The sequence below is a fragment of the Sciurus vulgaris genome (genome assembly GCF_902686455.1).
Source record: "Sciurus vulgaris genome assembly, chromosome: 1".
Taxonomy (NCBI): Eukaryota; Metazoa; Chordata; class Mammalia; order Rodentia; family Sciuridae; genus Sciurus; species Sciurus vulgaris.
This window is the reverse complement of record NC_136461.1, coordinates 4,341,112-4,358,660: the sequence shown is the minus strand read 5'-3', so window position 1 is coordinate 4,358,660 and position 17,549 is coordinate 4,341,112. Positions and strand designations below refer to the sequence as shown.

Here is a 17,549-nt window from a genome sequence, read left to right as displayed (position 1 = left end):
CTTCTCCTGCTCATGAGTAATGACTGTGGTTTTCTGGCAAACATTAAGGAGGAAGGAACTAAAAATACTTAGCGGCCACTCTGCCAAAACTCCACAGTGCTCGGAACGTACCGGGCCAACATGTTGAAGCACTCAGAGTGAGAGGGATCTGCCTAAACCAAGGTCAAAGTCGTTTCACATCTTCCCCTTTGCCTCTCGAGATGGCTGGTGCACAGCAGAAGGGACAAGGTACCAAGTGCTGCCCCAGACAGCCAGTTGTCCACCCTGGAGAGGCAGCAGCCAGAAGAACCGGCCAGGTCCCCAGGCATGCAGCCACAGAGACGCCTCCCCCACCCAGCTGCAGGGCCCAGCTGAGTTTGCCAGGCAGGGCCTGTTCTGCTGCCAGTTCGAAGACGCTGAGATAGAAAGAGCAACCTAGACATTTCCCTAATGCTTCCTCCCAGACTGCAGGAATCCAAGCCCCAGACACCTGCAGAGGGGGTGGGAAAGAAGGAGAAATAGGTGTGGTGAGCAGTCCCTGCAGATGGCATGCGTGGTCCTGGAGGCTGAGCCTCTCAAACTTTAAGGTACACATGAATCACCAGGGGATCTGCCACAGTGCAGGTCCTCATTTGGCAGGTGTGGGGTGAAACTGGAATCCTGCCTGTCCACCAAGCACTCAGGTGCACAGCTGCTACTGGGGCATGGACCGTATTATGAGAGGCGGAGCAAAACCCCACCAGGCACAGACAGCAAATAGGGAAGGGGGCTGGGTGTGGCAGTGGGCAGCCCAGGTCTGGTGAGCTCCTGGCTTGGGAAGTAAAGAACATTTTCTGAAGCCCGGCCTTACCTTGCAGATCTGCATATGACTTTGTATCTGCCAGCATGGAAGACTTTTACTCAGATCGACACTGCCCAGGACCCCACGAGGGTTTGGGGAATACTGGCCCCTGCTAATCACCAGGGGAAAGTGTGTCCTTTGCAGAAAGGGTATACACTGGCCCAAATGAGTAAGCCAGAGTCTGAAGTACCTGGGTGCAAACCCCAGGTGTTTCATGCTGGCCATATGATCTTGGTCAAGTTGTTCTGAGCCTCCGTCTCCTTACTTGAAAAGTGAGGCTAATAATGGTGCTTTCTGTGTTAGACAGAAGAATGGCCGTCAGAGATGTCCATATCCTAATCCCTAGGACCTGTGAATACATTATCTTGCATGGCAAAGGATCTTTGTAGATGTGATTAAATGAAAGACTGAATCGGGGAAATTTTCCTAGATTATCTGGGGGGCCCAATGTGCATTCAGGATCCTTTCAAGGGAGAGTCAGGAGGGTCAGAGGCAGGGAAGGAAATGGGATGATGAAAGCAGAGGTCAGGGAGAGATCTGAAAATACATGCTGCTGGACTTGAAGACGGAGGAAGGGGCCATAGACCAAGGGATGCAGGCATCCTCCAGAAGCCAGAAGAGGCAAAGGAAATGGATTCTTCCATGGAGCCTCTGGAAGGAGCACGGCCCTGCTGACCCCTTGATCGTAGGCCAGTAAGACCCATCTCCTCCATACCTGTAAGAGAAGAAATTTGCAATGTTCTGGGCCACAGATTTCGTGAGAACTTGTTACAGAAGCTGCAGGAAGAAAATACACTGTCTAGGCTTTGGACCAAGCAGCCAGTCCCAGACAGAGCCTCCTTCATGGGAGCCTCAATCCACAGTCCCCACGGGGTAGTTGATTGCTGGGAACAATGCACACATGCGGCTCCCAGCACAGTACCCAGCATGCCATAAGATGCAATCGTTAGCAGTGTCATGGGCATGTGACACATGGAGGGACGGGCACGCATCCCTGCTGTCATTAGCTGAGCTGCAGCTCTATCAGGTGACCCCTACCCTCACCCTACACCAGAGCAGTGAAGCTTTCGCGGACCGTTGCTCTGCTCTAAGTGATGGCCCCACATGGACTCCCTCCCTGCATCCCTGACCTTCAGATGACCCTCGGGTCAGACAAGCCCAGGGGCTGGAGGCGGCGGCGGGGGGCAAAAGGAAGGTAAAAATCCAAGAACTCGATAGCCAAGAATTAAAGTCCACTTGAATCTCTAAACCTGTGAAATAACTTCACGAAACCAATGCCATCTTAGGAGAGGAAAAGAGAGAATGTAAAATGGGACGATCTGCAGCCCCGGCTTCAGGTTGATGGAAGTGGCACAGGCATGGAATTGAGCCTTGCGTTTAGGAGGTGCTATCGGAGACGGGCTGCTCCGTCCTGAGACAGATCTTGCTCAGCTCCCGGATTACCCAGCCTGGACCCAGGCCAAGGCATAATGTATTATAACTATAGAGTAAGTTATTCAAATTATGATCATTTCAGGAACCATTTTTTATGAGAAAATAAATTTTAAATAATAGCATTTTAAACTTTTTATGGTTACATTTGTCATGTGACCTGGGACAAGGTATATTTTTGCACTAAAATGGGACACATTAATTATCTCCAAAGTAACACTCACTCAGCAACAGCATTAGCAGGAGGAAAGGACCAGCACAATCAGCCAGCCATTTTCTCCACCTGAGACATGTGAGCCCACATCCGGTGGGGACACACACACACACACACACACACACACACACACAAAGGTAGGACAATTGGGCCCACGGGCCTAAAATAGGTCCCTGAAAAGCAGAAGAAGATCCAAACAGAGGAGTAAATTTTAATTCAGGTCCAACAAACATGGTAGTTTGTGCCTGTGTGTGTGTGTGTGTGTGTGTGTGTGTGTGTGTGTTTGTTCAGGTGTTAATTAAACAGTTATACCTTAACTTTGTTCATATACTTCCCCAATTTCTTAGAAACGGAAAAGAAACTTCTATCAATAAGGAATCTCCTAGCTGTCTGTCAGCCTTCCTATAGGCGTCCCTACCGTCTCCGCAGAAGGTTGTGGGGGCTAAGCACAGAGTTGGACCACGTGAGGGGGAGGATTCCTGGCAGCAAGACTCATGACACTAGACATAGGAGACTCAATAGTGTCCTTCGTCCTAGAAGGAGAAGAGGCTTCTAAATAGCAATAAATAATGCTTTGTATAGCACTTCACAGTTTATACAACCCCTTTTCTCTGTATCTATCACCTCCCCAGGATGTCTATATGATTTGTAGGGACTGAGGTAAGATGAAACTGAGTGCCCTTTGTTAAAACACTATCAGGAATTTTAAGACAGTGACAGCAGAGACTTAACCAAGCACGGGCCCTAAGTGACTGCCCAGTCTGCCTGCCTGTGAGGCCAACCTGGCCCCGGTGCCATATGCAGAATTTGAAATCCACGATGCACACATCGCCCACTGTGGCCGCAAACTCACCTTCCCTCCAGCCACACCCTCTGCTATGCGTTCAGCTGCAAATTACAAAAACCCTCCACAAACTGGCTTTCACAGTAAGGAGATGTACTGGATCACATGACTGGAGGTGGAGAGAAATCCTGGCTCCAGGGACCTGGCTAATCTGTGGCTCCAAACCCCTTCCCCTGCCACGCCTCCATTCCGCCCTCCTAGGCCAATGCTATCATTCTGCGGGCGGAAGCAAGAATGGCTGCAGCAGCTCTAGGCTCAGCCACCCGTGCACAGTGACGATCCAGGATGAGACCACCTCTCCCCTTGACCCTCTAAGAGCAATGGCATTTAGTGTCCACAGTGCCCAGCAGAAAATGTGGAACTGATTTATAAACCCATCCCTGGACCCATCTCTGCTGCAGGGGAATGCGGTGTTCTGACCCTACCTCGTAGTCTCTGACCAAGAACACACACAGCAGGGCAGGGAACAGTCTTGGTTGGTTTCTGCCTCCCTGCCAGCTGAGGTGGAGCCCCTGAGTCACACTGCTACAATGGAAGGAGAGGGTCACAAGATGACTGTAAATGACCACCCCCATGCCCTGCTCACAGCCTTTGGCAAAGACCATCCATGGGCAGTTGTGTAGCATATGACACTAACCCTTGGTCATATTTGATTGGACCACAGGACCCTGACCCAGGGGCAGTCACTCTGTGGGCTTTACATCGCCCTGATATAGAGAGAGGAAGTAGAGCCATCCAATTTGTGCCCTGGGGCATGTGAAGGACCCATTCTCTGTAGGGCCCAGAGAATGGGGCGATTAACGTTGAAACACGAAGTGGAGAGACCACAGTGAGACTTACAAGGGACAAGAAATGTGGGCCAGCACAATCTATGGCATTGTGTGGATTCAGCTTGATGCAACCAGCCATCCTGAGTCATAACTGCCATGCTGGCCCTGAGTAACCCTAGCTGGATTTTTCTGCAAGGTTTCCCAGCAAACCATGAGCAGATAAATCAGTTGAGTCATACGTGGGGCCCTGCACCTGGACCCTGGTTCCAGGGTTGCGCCTGACTCTTCCGTATGAAGATAAACCAGGTACATTCCAGCCAGCAGGAAGTCACTTTTGTCCTAAGCCATGAACCCACCCCTCTTTCTAACCCCAATTGTGGAGAATCTAGCTGGTCTTGCTGATGCGCAGGACGAGGCTCTGTCAGTAAGTCTGCCAATGACCCTGGGTCACCTGCCTCTCTTTCTTCAGTCTCCGGACACCTTGGGGCCAATCCTCATACACTAGGACTAGGTTGTTCCAGAACAGACACAGAGAGAGGATGTCGACTTACAAGTGACAAGCTGGGAGAGGGTACACATGGGGGAGGAGAGTAACCTAGCTGGCTCATGTCAGCGTCAGAACATGGAACAAAACAGCCCACTGCTGCTCCTGAGGGGGCAGCCTGGGTTCCAGAATGCCCCCCCGCCGATGCTGCTAACCTTCTTAAATGTGAGGGTCCAGCTCACATTTAAGGGCCCTCACATTTGAGGGCTCCTGTGTCTGGTATGTTGCTCTTCACCCCCAGCCCCCATTCCCTGGGTGCTTTCTCCTTCCCCTTCCCTCCCCTCCCTTCTCCTGGTCAGAAGAGCCCTTTCTTAAACAAGGGAGCTTAGATTTAATGCACTTTTCAGCGGAGTAAGAGAGAAATGCAAGAAAATAGTCATTCATTCAACATGTATTGAGAACTCTGTGCCCTGAGCTACTCTGCTAGGCTTTAAGGATGCAACCATGAACCAGAGTCCACAGTAGCACTGGAGAAGGGAGAAGAAGGACAAGGTCATTATGCTGCAGTGTGGTGAGAGGGGAGGAAGGAAGTGATCCAGAGGGTCCCAAACCCCAGCAACCTCAGAGCCAAGTGTCTGCAATGCTTAAGTCACACTGGAAATTTATGCTTTCAGTGAAAATGAGATGCAAATGTTTGACAATAAACAAGCATATGGCAAATTTATTTCTGTTCCCCTCCCCACCACTTCCCTCGATCTGTAATCCTTCTACCTCCATTAAAAAGAATTTAAAACAAACAAGGTTTATCCTGAGAGCTTTGCACAGATTAATTCTTACAGTGAGTAAAGCCCACAGAAGTGCAGCTTCTTGTTACGGAGGACTGTGATAACAAAGGCAATATCCATGGTAACTGATCAGAAACATAGGAAATCTATGCAAAATCTCTGATGAAACAGATAATCAGACTAGACAAAACTGACTTATGAATCTAGCTATGGGATCTTAGGAGAAAAAGAAGTACACCTTCAGAGAGAACTGGAGTCCACATTTCAACGTGCCATCCATTCGCCACCAGGATTGCAAGGCAATTGCCTTTTTCTCTGAAAATAGCCAGGAATTGGAGATCCAAAACCTGTGTGTGGGCTGGGGAGATAGCTCAGTAGGTAGAGTGCTTGCCTTGCAAGCACAAGGCTGTGAGTTCAATCCCCAGCAACAAAAAAAAAAAAAAAAAAAAAAAAAAAAATTCAAAACCTGCGTGTGTGTGTGTGTGTGTGCGCGCGCGCGCGCTGGCAGATTAAGGGGTAGATGGGGGTTGGAGAATAAGGAAAAGTTTGAAAATTTAGGTGGGGAAGATTTAGCCACCACTTTCCTAAATGATCCCCTGGGCGTTCAATGAGTCCACTGTCCTTCATAGATGGATAGTAGACACCGAATGGCTAGCTGAAGAAAGCAGGAAGGTTGTGTGGAGTCTTCCAGCTGGGCTTTGGAAGCAAGCAAGGCCCAGGAAATTTTGCTCCAAACATTGGAGAGAGACTTTAGCTTACTTCTCAGAGATGTAGGGGAGACGTAAACGCACAAGGTCCCACGAAGCCTGGGGTGTGATGGCATGGCAGTTAGCCTGTGCCCTAATGACATTTCCACTGCCAGAGTTTCTAACGTGGGCTGCAAGGTAACCTGCAACCACAGGCATGAGTGGACAGGACTAGATGGCCAGCTCTTCCTCTTTCCATGCCCACATCTATACACGACACCAGGACGTGATTCTAGCCCTTCCCGTCCTTCCTAACATGCACAGTGCTTCTGAAAGAAACAGCACCATGTAAAAATCACACAGACCGGAATTTAATTGTTATATTTCAACAGAAAGAAGCAAGCCTGCGGAGACAGCCCTGAGGTCAGCGAGAAGGAACGGGAATTGATTTCTCTGTGAGGTCATTGTGCACCCAACCCCTGGCCAGATGTGACCTGGCAAATGTCCACATCTGCATCAGAGACTAGAAACCGTCATCCTTCCATACTCAGAAAACAGATTAATAACATGGCGAGCGGCGAGCGCGTCACCAGCACGGCAGCCGCCTGTCTGATGAACTGGAATGGGCAGCGGTACATAGGGGCGACATTTCCAGAGTCAATGAGATTTGAGAGTTGAGTTTATCCCTAACAATCAGCACAGTTCTAGGAAATCTAGATAAAAAGTGCTATGGGCTTCGTTGGCTTCAGTGTTTCCTGAACCAGGAGCATTAGCTTTGTGTGACTTCTTTGATATTTTATTGTCATTACAACCAAGGCAGAACTTCAATGGGATTCTCCAGCCTCACTGCCACCCTGCAAAACCTGTTTTAAAACAACAGATGGAAAAATAAGGGAATCACACAGGAAAAAGACAGTTCTGCTTGATGGATGGGTAGGAGGAGCTGGTCCCTCTCCTCTGCTGCCATCAGACAGCAGCCCTGTCCCAGGAGCACAGCTGGAAAACCACTGTACAACCCACAGTGAAGCTGCTCGTCTCGTTCCTGATGCGCAGAATAGCAGGAGGCTGCAGGGAGGAGGGGAGTGGACTGGCCTTGCCTTGGATCCACGTGGGCAAGGAGAAGGGGCAAGCTGTCCAGGAAGAGAGGAAGAGAGCCAGAGGTGTGGGACAGTATGGGGAAAGAGGACGCTGCAAGTCACAGGGGACGGAGGGGTCCACCTTGGGAGGGAGAAGACAGGCTGGGAATGTGGGATGGGACACAATTTAATAGTAAGCTGAAACAAAATTGATAAACCTTTAGCCACACTAACAAAGAGAAGACGAGAGAAAACCCAAATTACTAAAATTCGGAATGAACAAGGAAATATCACAACAGACAGGATTGAAATACAAAACATAATTAGAAGCTATTTTGAAAATCTATACTCCAACAAAATAGAAAATTTCGAAGACATCAACAGGTTTCTAGAGACATATGAATTGCCTAAACTGAACGAGGAGGACATAAACAATTTAAATAGACCAATTTCAAGTACTGAAATAGAGGAAGTCATCAAAAGCCTACCAACAAAGAAAAGTCCGGGACCAGATGGGTTCTCAGCCGAGTTCTACAAAACCTTTAAAGAAGAGCTCATTCCAATACTTCTCAAAGTATTCCATAAAATAGAAGAGGAGGGAACCCTCCTAAACTCATTCTATGAAGCCAATATCACACTGATACCTAAACCAGACAGAGACTCATCAAGGAAAGAAAATTTCAGACCAATATCCTTAATGAACATCGACGCAAAAATTCTCAACAAAATTTTAGCAAATCGCATACAAAAACATACTAAAAAGATAGTGCACCATGATCAAGTGGGTTTCATCCCAGGGATGCAAGGTTGGTTCAACATCAGGAAATCAATAAATGTAATTCACCATATTAATAGACTTAAAGTCAAGAATCACATGATTATTTCAATAGATGCAGAAAAAGCATTTGATAAAATACAGCACCCCTTCATGCTCAAAACACTAGAAAAAATAGGGATAGTGGGAACATTCCTTAACATTGGAAAGGCCATTTATGCTAAGCCCATGGCTAATATCATTCTAAATGGTGAAAAACTGAAAGCATTCCCCCTAAAAACTGGAACAAGGCAGGGATGCCCTCTTTCACCACTTCTATTCAACATCGTTCTTGAGACTCTGGCCAGAGCAATTAGACAAACCAAAGAAATTAAAGGGATACGAATTGGAAAAGAAGAACTCAAACTATCCCTGTTCGCTGATGACATGATTATATATTTAGAGGAACCTGGAAATTCCACCAGAAAACTCTTAGAACTCATAAGTGATTTCAGTAAAGTAGCAGGTTACAAGATCAATGCCCATAAATCCAACGCATTTTTATACATAAGTGATGAATCTTCAGAAAGAGAAATTAGGAAAACTACCCCATTCACAATAGCCTCGAAAAAAATAAAATACTTGGGAATCAATCTCACAAAAGAGGTGAAAGACCTCTACAATGAGAACTACAGAACACTAAAGAAAGAAATTAAAGAAAACCTTAGAAGATGGAAAGATCTCCCATGTTCTTGGATAGGAAGAATTAATATTGTCAAAATGGCCATACTACCTAAAGTGCTATACAAATTCAATGCAATTCCAATTAAAATCCCAATGATGTACCTTACAGAAATAGAGCAAGCAATTATGAAATTCATCTGGAAGAATAAGAAACCCAGAATAGCTAAAGCAATCCTTAGCAGGAAGAGTGAAACAGGGGGTATTGCAATACCAGATCTTCAACTCTACTACAAAGCAATAGTAACAAAAACGGCATGGTATTGGTACCAAAATAGAAAGGTAGATCAATGGTACAGAATAGAGGACACGGACACAAACCCAAATAAATACAATTTTCTCATACTAGACAAAGGGGCCAAAAATATGCAATGGAGAAAAGATAGCCTCTTCAACAAATGGTGCTAGGAGAATTGGAAATCCATATGCAACAGAATGAAACTAAACCCATATCTCTCACCATGCACAAAACTAAACTCAAAATGGATTAAGGACCTCGGAATCAGACCAGAGACCCTGCAGATTATAGAAGAAAAAGTAGGTCCAAATCTTCACCTTGTTGGTCTAGGACCAGACTTCCTTAACAGGACTCCCATAGCACAAGAAATAAAAGCTAGAATCAACCACTGGGATAGATTCAAACTAAAAAGCTTTCTCTCAGCAAAGGAAACTATCAGCAATGCGAAGAAAGAGCCTACAGAGTGGGAGAATATCTTTGCCAATCATACTTCAGATAGAGCACTAATCTCCAGAATCTATAAAGAACTCAAAAAACTCTACTCCAAGAATTCAAATAATCCAGTCAACAAATGGGCTAAGGAAATGAATAGACACTTCACAGAAGAAGATCTACAAGCAATCAACAAACATATGGAAAAATGTTCAACATCTCTAGTAATAAGAGAAATGCAAATCAAAACCACCCTAAGATTCCATCTCACCCCAATTAGAATGGCGATTATCAAGAATACGAGCAACAACAGGTGTTGGCGAGGATGTGGGGAGAAAGGTACACTCATACACTGCTGGTGGGGCTGCAAATTAGTGCAGCCACTCTGGAAAGCAGTGTGGAGATTCCTTAGAAAACTTGGAATGGACCCTCCATTTGACCCAGCTATCCCACTCCTTGGCCTATACCCAAAGGACTTAAAATCTGCATACTACAGAGATACAGCCACATCAATGTTCATAGCTGCTCAATTCACAATAGCCAGACTGTGGAACCAACCTAGATGCCCTTCAATTGATGAGTGGATAAAGAAACTGTGGTATATATATACAATGGAATATTACTCAGCCATAAAGAATGATAAAATTATGGCATTTGCAGGCAAATGGATGAAATTGGAGAATATCATGCTAAGTGAGATAAGCCAATCTCAAAAAGCCAAAGGACGAATGATATCACTAATAAGTGGAGGATGACACATAATGGGGGGAGGGAAGGGTTAGTGTTAGGGTTAGAGTTAGGGTTAGGGAGGGGGGCAAGTATGGAGGAAGGAACTACTGTATAGAGGGTAAAGAGGGGTGGGAGGGGTGGGGGGAAGGGAAAAAATAACAGAATGAATCAAACAACATTACTGTAGGTAAATTTATGATTACACAAATGGTATGCCTTTACGCCATGTACAAACAGAGAAACAACATGTATCCCATTTGTTTACAATAAAAAAAAAAAATAGTAAGCTGAGATTTGGCCTTTGCCCTGTGTCGCTAGGCAGTGCAACTTACGCACCTGAAGTGTACCTTTAGACAGTCCTGGAGGCCTGAAGTCTGGGGTCAAGGTGTCAGCAGGTTGGTTGCTCCTGAGGCCTCTCTCCTTGGCTTGCAGTCAGGTCCCCAGCTTACGATGGTCACAGGATGTTTTAACTCTGTGACGGTGTAAAAGCAATATGCATTCAGTAGAAACTGTGCTTCATGTTTCTTGAATCTGGATCTTTCCCCAGGATGGGGACGTGCCATACGATCCTCTCTCAGGATGCCAGGCAGTGACAGGGAGCCGCAGCTTCCTGCCAGCCATGTATCAAGAGGAAACAGCCAATAGGCTGCAGGGCACTGTGTGGCTAAGCTGGTTTCTAGATGGGTGCACCTAATGCATTTGCAACTTGAGATACTTTCAACTGGACAGTGGGCTTATCAGGGGGTGGCCCCCCATCCTAAGCCAAGGAGCAGCTGTGCTTGTCTGTGTCCCAATCTCTTTTTTAAAGAACACCAGTCCTCTTGGATTAGAATCTAGCATGATCTCATTTTAATTAAATTACTCTTCGAAGACCCTATCTCCAGGTTGGTGATGGAGTTCAGGGGTACAGCATATGCCTAGCATGCACGAAGTCCTGGCTCAACCCCCAGCACCACGTGAAAGGAAAGAAACAACGAACAAAAGAGCCTGTCTCCAGATTCAGTCACATTCTCAGGTGCTGGGCATGAGAACTTAACCTTGACATATGAATTGGGGGGAGTCATAACACTGAGTTTTACGTTATAAAATATTACATGTACATATAATATGCATGTTATATTGTCATAGTGCATTTGTTATATATTTATGTTAAATAATATTACAATGATTATTGTTTAAAAAATCATCTGGCAATAGTGCAAAATAAATTTGGTTAGCTCCAGACACAGCATGGAACTGAAGGGATGGGAAGTGGAAGTGGAGGGGAGGGAGCAAGATGCACGCTGGAGATAGGAACCCCTGTAGTGCTCTAGAATAGTGTGCCTGCAATAAGCCAGAACAGTATGAGGAGGCCCTTTCTCTCTCTCTCTCCCTCACTCCTCTCTCTCTCTCTTTCTCTTTTTCAGAGCTGGGGAAGGAACCCAGGGCCTTGGGCATGCTAACCATACATTCCACCACTGAGCCACCTCTGTCCATGGTGGCTGTAACAAAGTGCTGGAGGGAATGCTATCACCCACAAGCATCACAGGAATTTAAAGAACAAGAAATCAGGAGAGAAGGCAGAAAGTGTGGATGGGACTCTGAAGGGGTTGGGAGGGGTTGACCTGTAAAGGTGGGGAGGTTGTGGACAAGAGAATCAAAGACAGATCTACATTAGTCCAAAGGTGGAGACAGGACCATAAGCACAGGCCTCGTGGCCAGGCTATGTTTGCAGACCTCTCTGTAAAAGGTGTGGACAGCACCGCATTGCTGGGGTCTTCTCAGCCAAACTCATTAGCTTAGCAAGCCACAGCTTGGAGCATGGTATTTAAATATGCAGGACTCTGCCCTTGTATCTTAATTGATCCTGAAGAAATGCCCAGACATAATGCTGAGAGCCCCAATCAGCAGGAAGAGCACTCCTTACATCCAGCGACTTGGTTTTGAATTTTAATCCTGCTGGAATACACTAGAGACCTCACAAACACCAGCCCCAGTAGCGGGGCTAAGTGAGGGGTGCCCCAGTCCAATCAAGTCAGGGGCCCCGGACATCCACCATCACGAAGTGGCCACGTGTGTCTCAGTGGGACTGAGATCTTTAAAATTTATTTTTAGATGAGCTCAAATAACAATCTAGAAAAGTCAGACTCCAGAAAACAAGGAGGAAACGTAGAGAAGCCAAATATAAAAGTACAGACACATGCAAAAAATAAAATAAAATAATCAATTCACTTCCACAGATTACAAGTGGAAATTCCCAGAGGGATGAGTAGGTTTTGAAAGAGAATAAGAGATTATATTTTATGGGGAAAGATACAATAACCATTCTCTTCCCATAAAGCAAGTGATGGAAGACTGACTCTGCTCCATGGATATACGCTGCACATTTTCAGGATAATACTAACAGGAAATCAATAGGATCTTTTATATGTGAAAAGACATTATCTCTCTGGACTCCCAGCACAGCTAATCAGCCTACAGAAGAACTTCACAAAAACTTGCCACTCACCATTAATCTTGGTCCTGGGACGCTAAGTAGCCTTTAAATCCACATCTTTGTTTATTTTTAAATTGTCATTCTTATTTTGTTTTTAGAGAAAATGACGTTCAAAGAATCACCCTTCATGGAGCCTCAGAACCTCCAGGTGACGCTGCATGACAAGTGTCCCCATGGTGGGTCAGATGCTCTTGGAAAGCCCCTCCTACACGCATCCATTCTGGGTGATGGCCACATCATTAGCCAACAGAAGCTATATCAGGGCGTAATCTGACAGCGAGGACAGGTACAGCAGAATTTATGGGATCTCCTGGTTTTTGCCTTCATTGATCTGAAATAGAACCAAAGTTAATATTAGCAAAAAACACTTTGTGCTGGGGTCATCTTCCCATGAAAGGCTTTGGCGACTAGAGGCTTTGAAAATTTATTATACAAGTATTCTTGGTTCACTCCAGGGCATGAAGAGTCTCAAGACACCCTAAAGTCTAAATATCCTGTTCTGTCCTCCCACATTAGGATCTAACCACCATCTTGGTAAAACACCTTACTCCGATTTCATCACTGCAGGGCACAGAGCCCGTTGGTTCCAAGCTTAGATTTAGCGCTGGCTCTGCCCGTGTATTAGTTAGCTCGAGCTGCCATACAAACTCCAAGAGTTGACAGCTTAAACAGCAGAAGAGCACCCTCCCAGTCTAGAGCTAGAAATCTCAGGGTCCTGCTGTCCCTGACTCTCGAGGGCCTTCCTCGCCTTTCCAGCTACTGGTGGTTCCCTGGACAGCCTAGGTTTACAGCTGCATCGCTTTTGACACGAGGCCATCTTCTCGCCGAGCATCTTCACATTGTCTTCCCTCCACATGTCTCTGTCCAAATTTCCACTTTTTATAAAGACACCAGTTGAATTAGGTTAGAGCCCACTCTGATGACCTCATCTGAATGACTTAAAGACCCTATCTCCGAATAAATTCTCAGGTACTGGGGGTTAGGGACATATGCCAACTCCAAAAGCCCACAAGTAACTCACCTCCCATTGAATGCAAGCTAGATCACTCCTAATATGACCAGGTTAAGTCAGGGTTTCTCAACCGCAGCATAGTTGACATTCTGTCCTGATAATTCTTTATTATGAGGTACTATCCTGTGCATTAACATAGGGTACTAAGCAAGTTCTCTGGTCTCTGCCCACCAGATACCAGTGGCACCCCTCCTCTCTTTAAAGAACAAAAATGTCTCCATTTGTTGTCAGGTGGCCCCCTTGCCCCCAGCTGAGAACCACTGAGTTAAGTGAAACACAGGCCAAGCTGATAGAACTACTACAAATAGAACACGTGTAAGCAGCCAGCATGGCCACTCAGCAGTCAGAGAATGTCTCCTAAAACAGGGGATCCCAAGCAATTCCCTAAATGTCTGGATCTTTCATTAATTTGATAAATATTTACTGAGGATCAAGTATATGTCTAGTGCTGATCTGGGCAATGAGGAAAAGCAACAAACAAAGAAGTTTTCTTCTTTCTTCCCTTTTTTTGTATGGTATAGGGATTGAACCCAGGGGTGCTCTACCACTGAGCCACATCCCCAGCCCTTCTTATTTTTAATTTTTAATTTTGAGTCAGGGTCTTACTAAGTTGCTCAGTATGGCCTCAAACTTGAAACCCTCCTGCCTCGGCCTCCTGAGTTGTAGGGATTGCAGACATGTGCCACCACGCCTGACAGGAGATTTTCTTAAAACCTGGCCTATAGCATCACATATTCTAGTAGGGAAGGTTGAAAACAAACCAGATAAATAAAATATATAGCAGGTCAGGTACTAATACCTGTGAATGCAAAAAGCAAGCAAGTGAGGAGGACAGGAAGTGTTGGTGGTGCGGACACTTTCATGGAGGCCAAGGAAGAGCTCACTGGGTCCAGGTGCGGACCTAAGAAGGTGGGGCATCGAGCCACAGAGATCTGCGGGGAGAGCATCGTGGCAGAGGGAACAGCAACAACAAAGGCCCTGAGGCAGGCGTCCTTGGCGGGTCTGAAGAGCAGGAGACCTGACCAGAACATTGGGCACTTCAGGGGCAGCTGGGAGATGAAGTCACAAGGGGACAGTGGGAGACAGAAAAGGCAGTCCTCTTACCCACAAGGCATGCGTTCCCAGACTCTCAGTGGATGCCTGAAACCACACGAAGTACCAAATCCTAAATATGCTGCCTTCTCCCTGTACATACATTCATGATAGAGTTTAATTATAAATTAGGCACAGTAAGAAATCGACCACAATAACTACTAATAAAATAGAATAAATACAATTATATACTGTAGTGGAAATTATATGAATATGGTCCCTCCTTCCCTCCCCCACTCATCTCTCTCTCTCTCTCTCTCTCCAAACACCTTATTGCACTGGACTCACCCTTCTCCCTGTGATGGTGTGAGATGGTATAACACCAAGGGAGGAGATAAGGTCAGGTGAATGGTGTAGCTACAGCGACTTAGTGTTGGGCGTCTACTAAGCCCTAGGGCACAGCACTGAGATGACACTGCAGTCAACGCGCTCACTGAGTGAGTAATGGGTGGGTAGCATACAGTGTGGATACCCCAGACAAGGGAGATTCGCGTCCTGGACTGGACAGAGAGGGAAGGCTCAAGATTTCATCCCATTATCCAGAATGGCATTCAACTTAAAACTTACTGTTTATCCCTCAAATTTCCCATTTAAACTTTCAGACCATGATGAACCTCAGATAAGTGAAACTATAGAAAGCGAAATCACAGATAAGCCAGGCACAGTGAAGGCTGAGGCAGGAGGATCTCGAGTTCAAAGCCAGTCTCTGCAAAAGCGAGGTGCTAAGCAACTCAGTGAGACCCTATCTCTAAATAAAAGAGGGCTGGGGATGTGGCTCAATGGTCGAGTGCCCCTGAGTTCAACCCAGGGTACCATAAACACACACACACACACACAAAGGGGGGCTTTGGTCACAAAGGACTTGTAGGTCACAGGAAAGGCGGATTCCCTGAGTGATACAGGAAGCCAGTGGAGTTGTGCTGGGAGGCCTCGTGCTTCCTGATACCTAGCAGAATCACTCTGAGAAGGGACAATGTGGGTGGGCAAGGAAGAAGCAATCCAGCATGTGACACTGACTATCCGACAGGGGATATCCGTGGGCCAGAATGGCAGGCATCGGGGATGTGAGATCCCAGGTGGATGCATTTGAAGGCACAGCCAATGACTAGCTGGCGTGCCATGGGCTCTGCGAGGGGAGGTCTTTGACTTTAGCCAGTGGAAAAACAGAGTTGCCTCCAATAAAGGGGAGAAAGCCGAAGGAGCAGGTTTCAAGGGAATACCCGAACGATTGCCGTTTGTTTGAATTGTGGCAAAATGTACATAAGAGATTTTCCATTCTGACCACTTTCGAGTGTGCGGCTCTGTGGTGTTCAGCACGGTCACGTTGTTGTCACAATGTCGTGCCACCCCATCCATCTCCAGAACTAGGGCATTAGTCCTGGGACACTTCAGCTTGATCTGTTGTGGAGCTGGGGGCAGTGTGGCCTACAGTTAGGCTTACCAGATGTCCCTCTTTTCAGGGACAGTCCCGATTGGGCCTATTATCCTGGTATAATTAGTAGTGGCTCTTCTCGCTCCCGGGAAGCATTCCAGTTTGGCTGATAATGTCACCCCACCTACACCTGACTTTCTCCCAAACAGGAATCACCGGCAGTATGTCTTATAAACCAAGGGTGCAGAGCTCCAGTGGCCCCGAATCTCTACTGCCGCCCCTTCGCCAGCTCATATCTCAGTTACTCGGAGCCAGCTGAAGGACTGAAGTGTGTTCTGCTGACGGCCTGACCCCGTGAAGTCTGCATGTGTCGCAGAGCCTTTGGCTCTGGCAGGAGGCAGGCGTAAACTCACGGATGTGAGGAGAGGCACAGGGCCTGGGGTCCACTTTCCTCTTCCGTTCCCCAATCCTGATGCACTGAACAAATGAGTCTAGATTGGCAGAGTCTTTGGCTGTGATATCGCCTGCTAGAATTTCCATCCCTGTGGGGACCATCTGCTTATTTACAACAAATCTCACCTCACCTGTTGACATTTACACGCACATGCCAAAACTAAGAGAAAGCCTGAAGCACAAGGGGCCGGAAGCTCTGAGGTGCTCCTGGGGTGCTCCATGCTTCATGAGCCAGGCAGGCCCGTGTGCGGTAGGAGCCCAGGGAGTTATGGACGCACATGCCCAAGTCTCCTGGGACGATCTCAGAATGAAGGAAACTCCGCGGCAGGCAAAGACAATAGCCGTGTTTAATCCTGAAGTTTACATGTACATCAGCAGTGTTCCATCACAGCCTTTTGTTTCCATGGAAACCATTTATGATGCCACGAAAAGAGGAGTCTGACCAGCGTGAGGAAGGAATGGCAGCAACAGAAAGTAGCTTTCAGATGAGCTTCGGGTAGGAGGGAGGACGGGAAAGACAACAAGCAGTATCCAGGGCTCTTGAGAAGGTGATCTTGAGGGACCTGAGGACAAATCTCATGGGTCAAGCACGGCCCCTGCATACCAGAGTTACTTCTGCTGCACTGGCCAGCTGGGTGGCCCCTCCAAACACTACTTTACTTTGCGTTTTTGTTTTTGTTTTTGATTTTTTAAGCAAGACGCTTATTCTTTGGCCAGGGGGAAAGAGCTCCAGTTACAGCGCCAGCCAGTGTGGTGGCTGGCCCCAGGGAGGGGCGGTATGGGTCCCCAGGGACAGATGACCACAACCTTGGGGGCTTGAAGTAACGGAAATGTATTCTCTCAACAGTTCTGGTGGTCAGAAGTCCAGAATCTGGATGTGGGCTCGGCTATGCCCCCCGAAGGCTCTGGGAAAGATGCTCCTGCCCGGCCAGCCCCGGGGCCCGCAGGCCTTCCCCAGCCTGTGGCTGTATAGCTCCCCCATCTGCCTGTTGCCACAGAGCCTTCTCCCCGTGTCTCCTTCTGCCTTTTTATTACAAGGGTCACCTGTCATTAGACTTAGGGTCACCTTTCATCTTGAGGTCCTTATCTACATCTACAAAGACCTTTTCCCCAAATAACATTCACAGGTTCCGAGGGTCA

At 46.9% G+C, this 17,549-nt stretch overlaps 1 long non-coding RNA gene across 1 annotated transcript in view; it reads right to left on the bottom strand.

Annotated features, from left to right (window-relative positions):
- Nucleotides 1-6,128: 6,128 nt before the first annotated feature.
- LOC306655211 overlaps nucleotides 6,129-17,549 on the bottom strand; it is a 28,423-nt gene continuing 17,002 nt past the window's right edge. The window contains exons 2-4 of the long non-coding RNA XR_013762233.1: nucleotides 12,493-12,811; nucleotides 10,341-10,476; nucleotides 6,129-7,164 (exon numbers count right to left, since the gene is read on the bottom strand). This is a non-coding gene — a long non-coding RNA (uncharacterized lncRNA). The remainder of the gene's footprint in view (nucleotides 7,165-10,340; nucleotides 10,477-12,492; nucleotides 12,812-17,549) is intronic.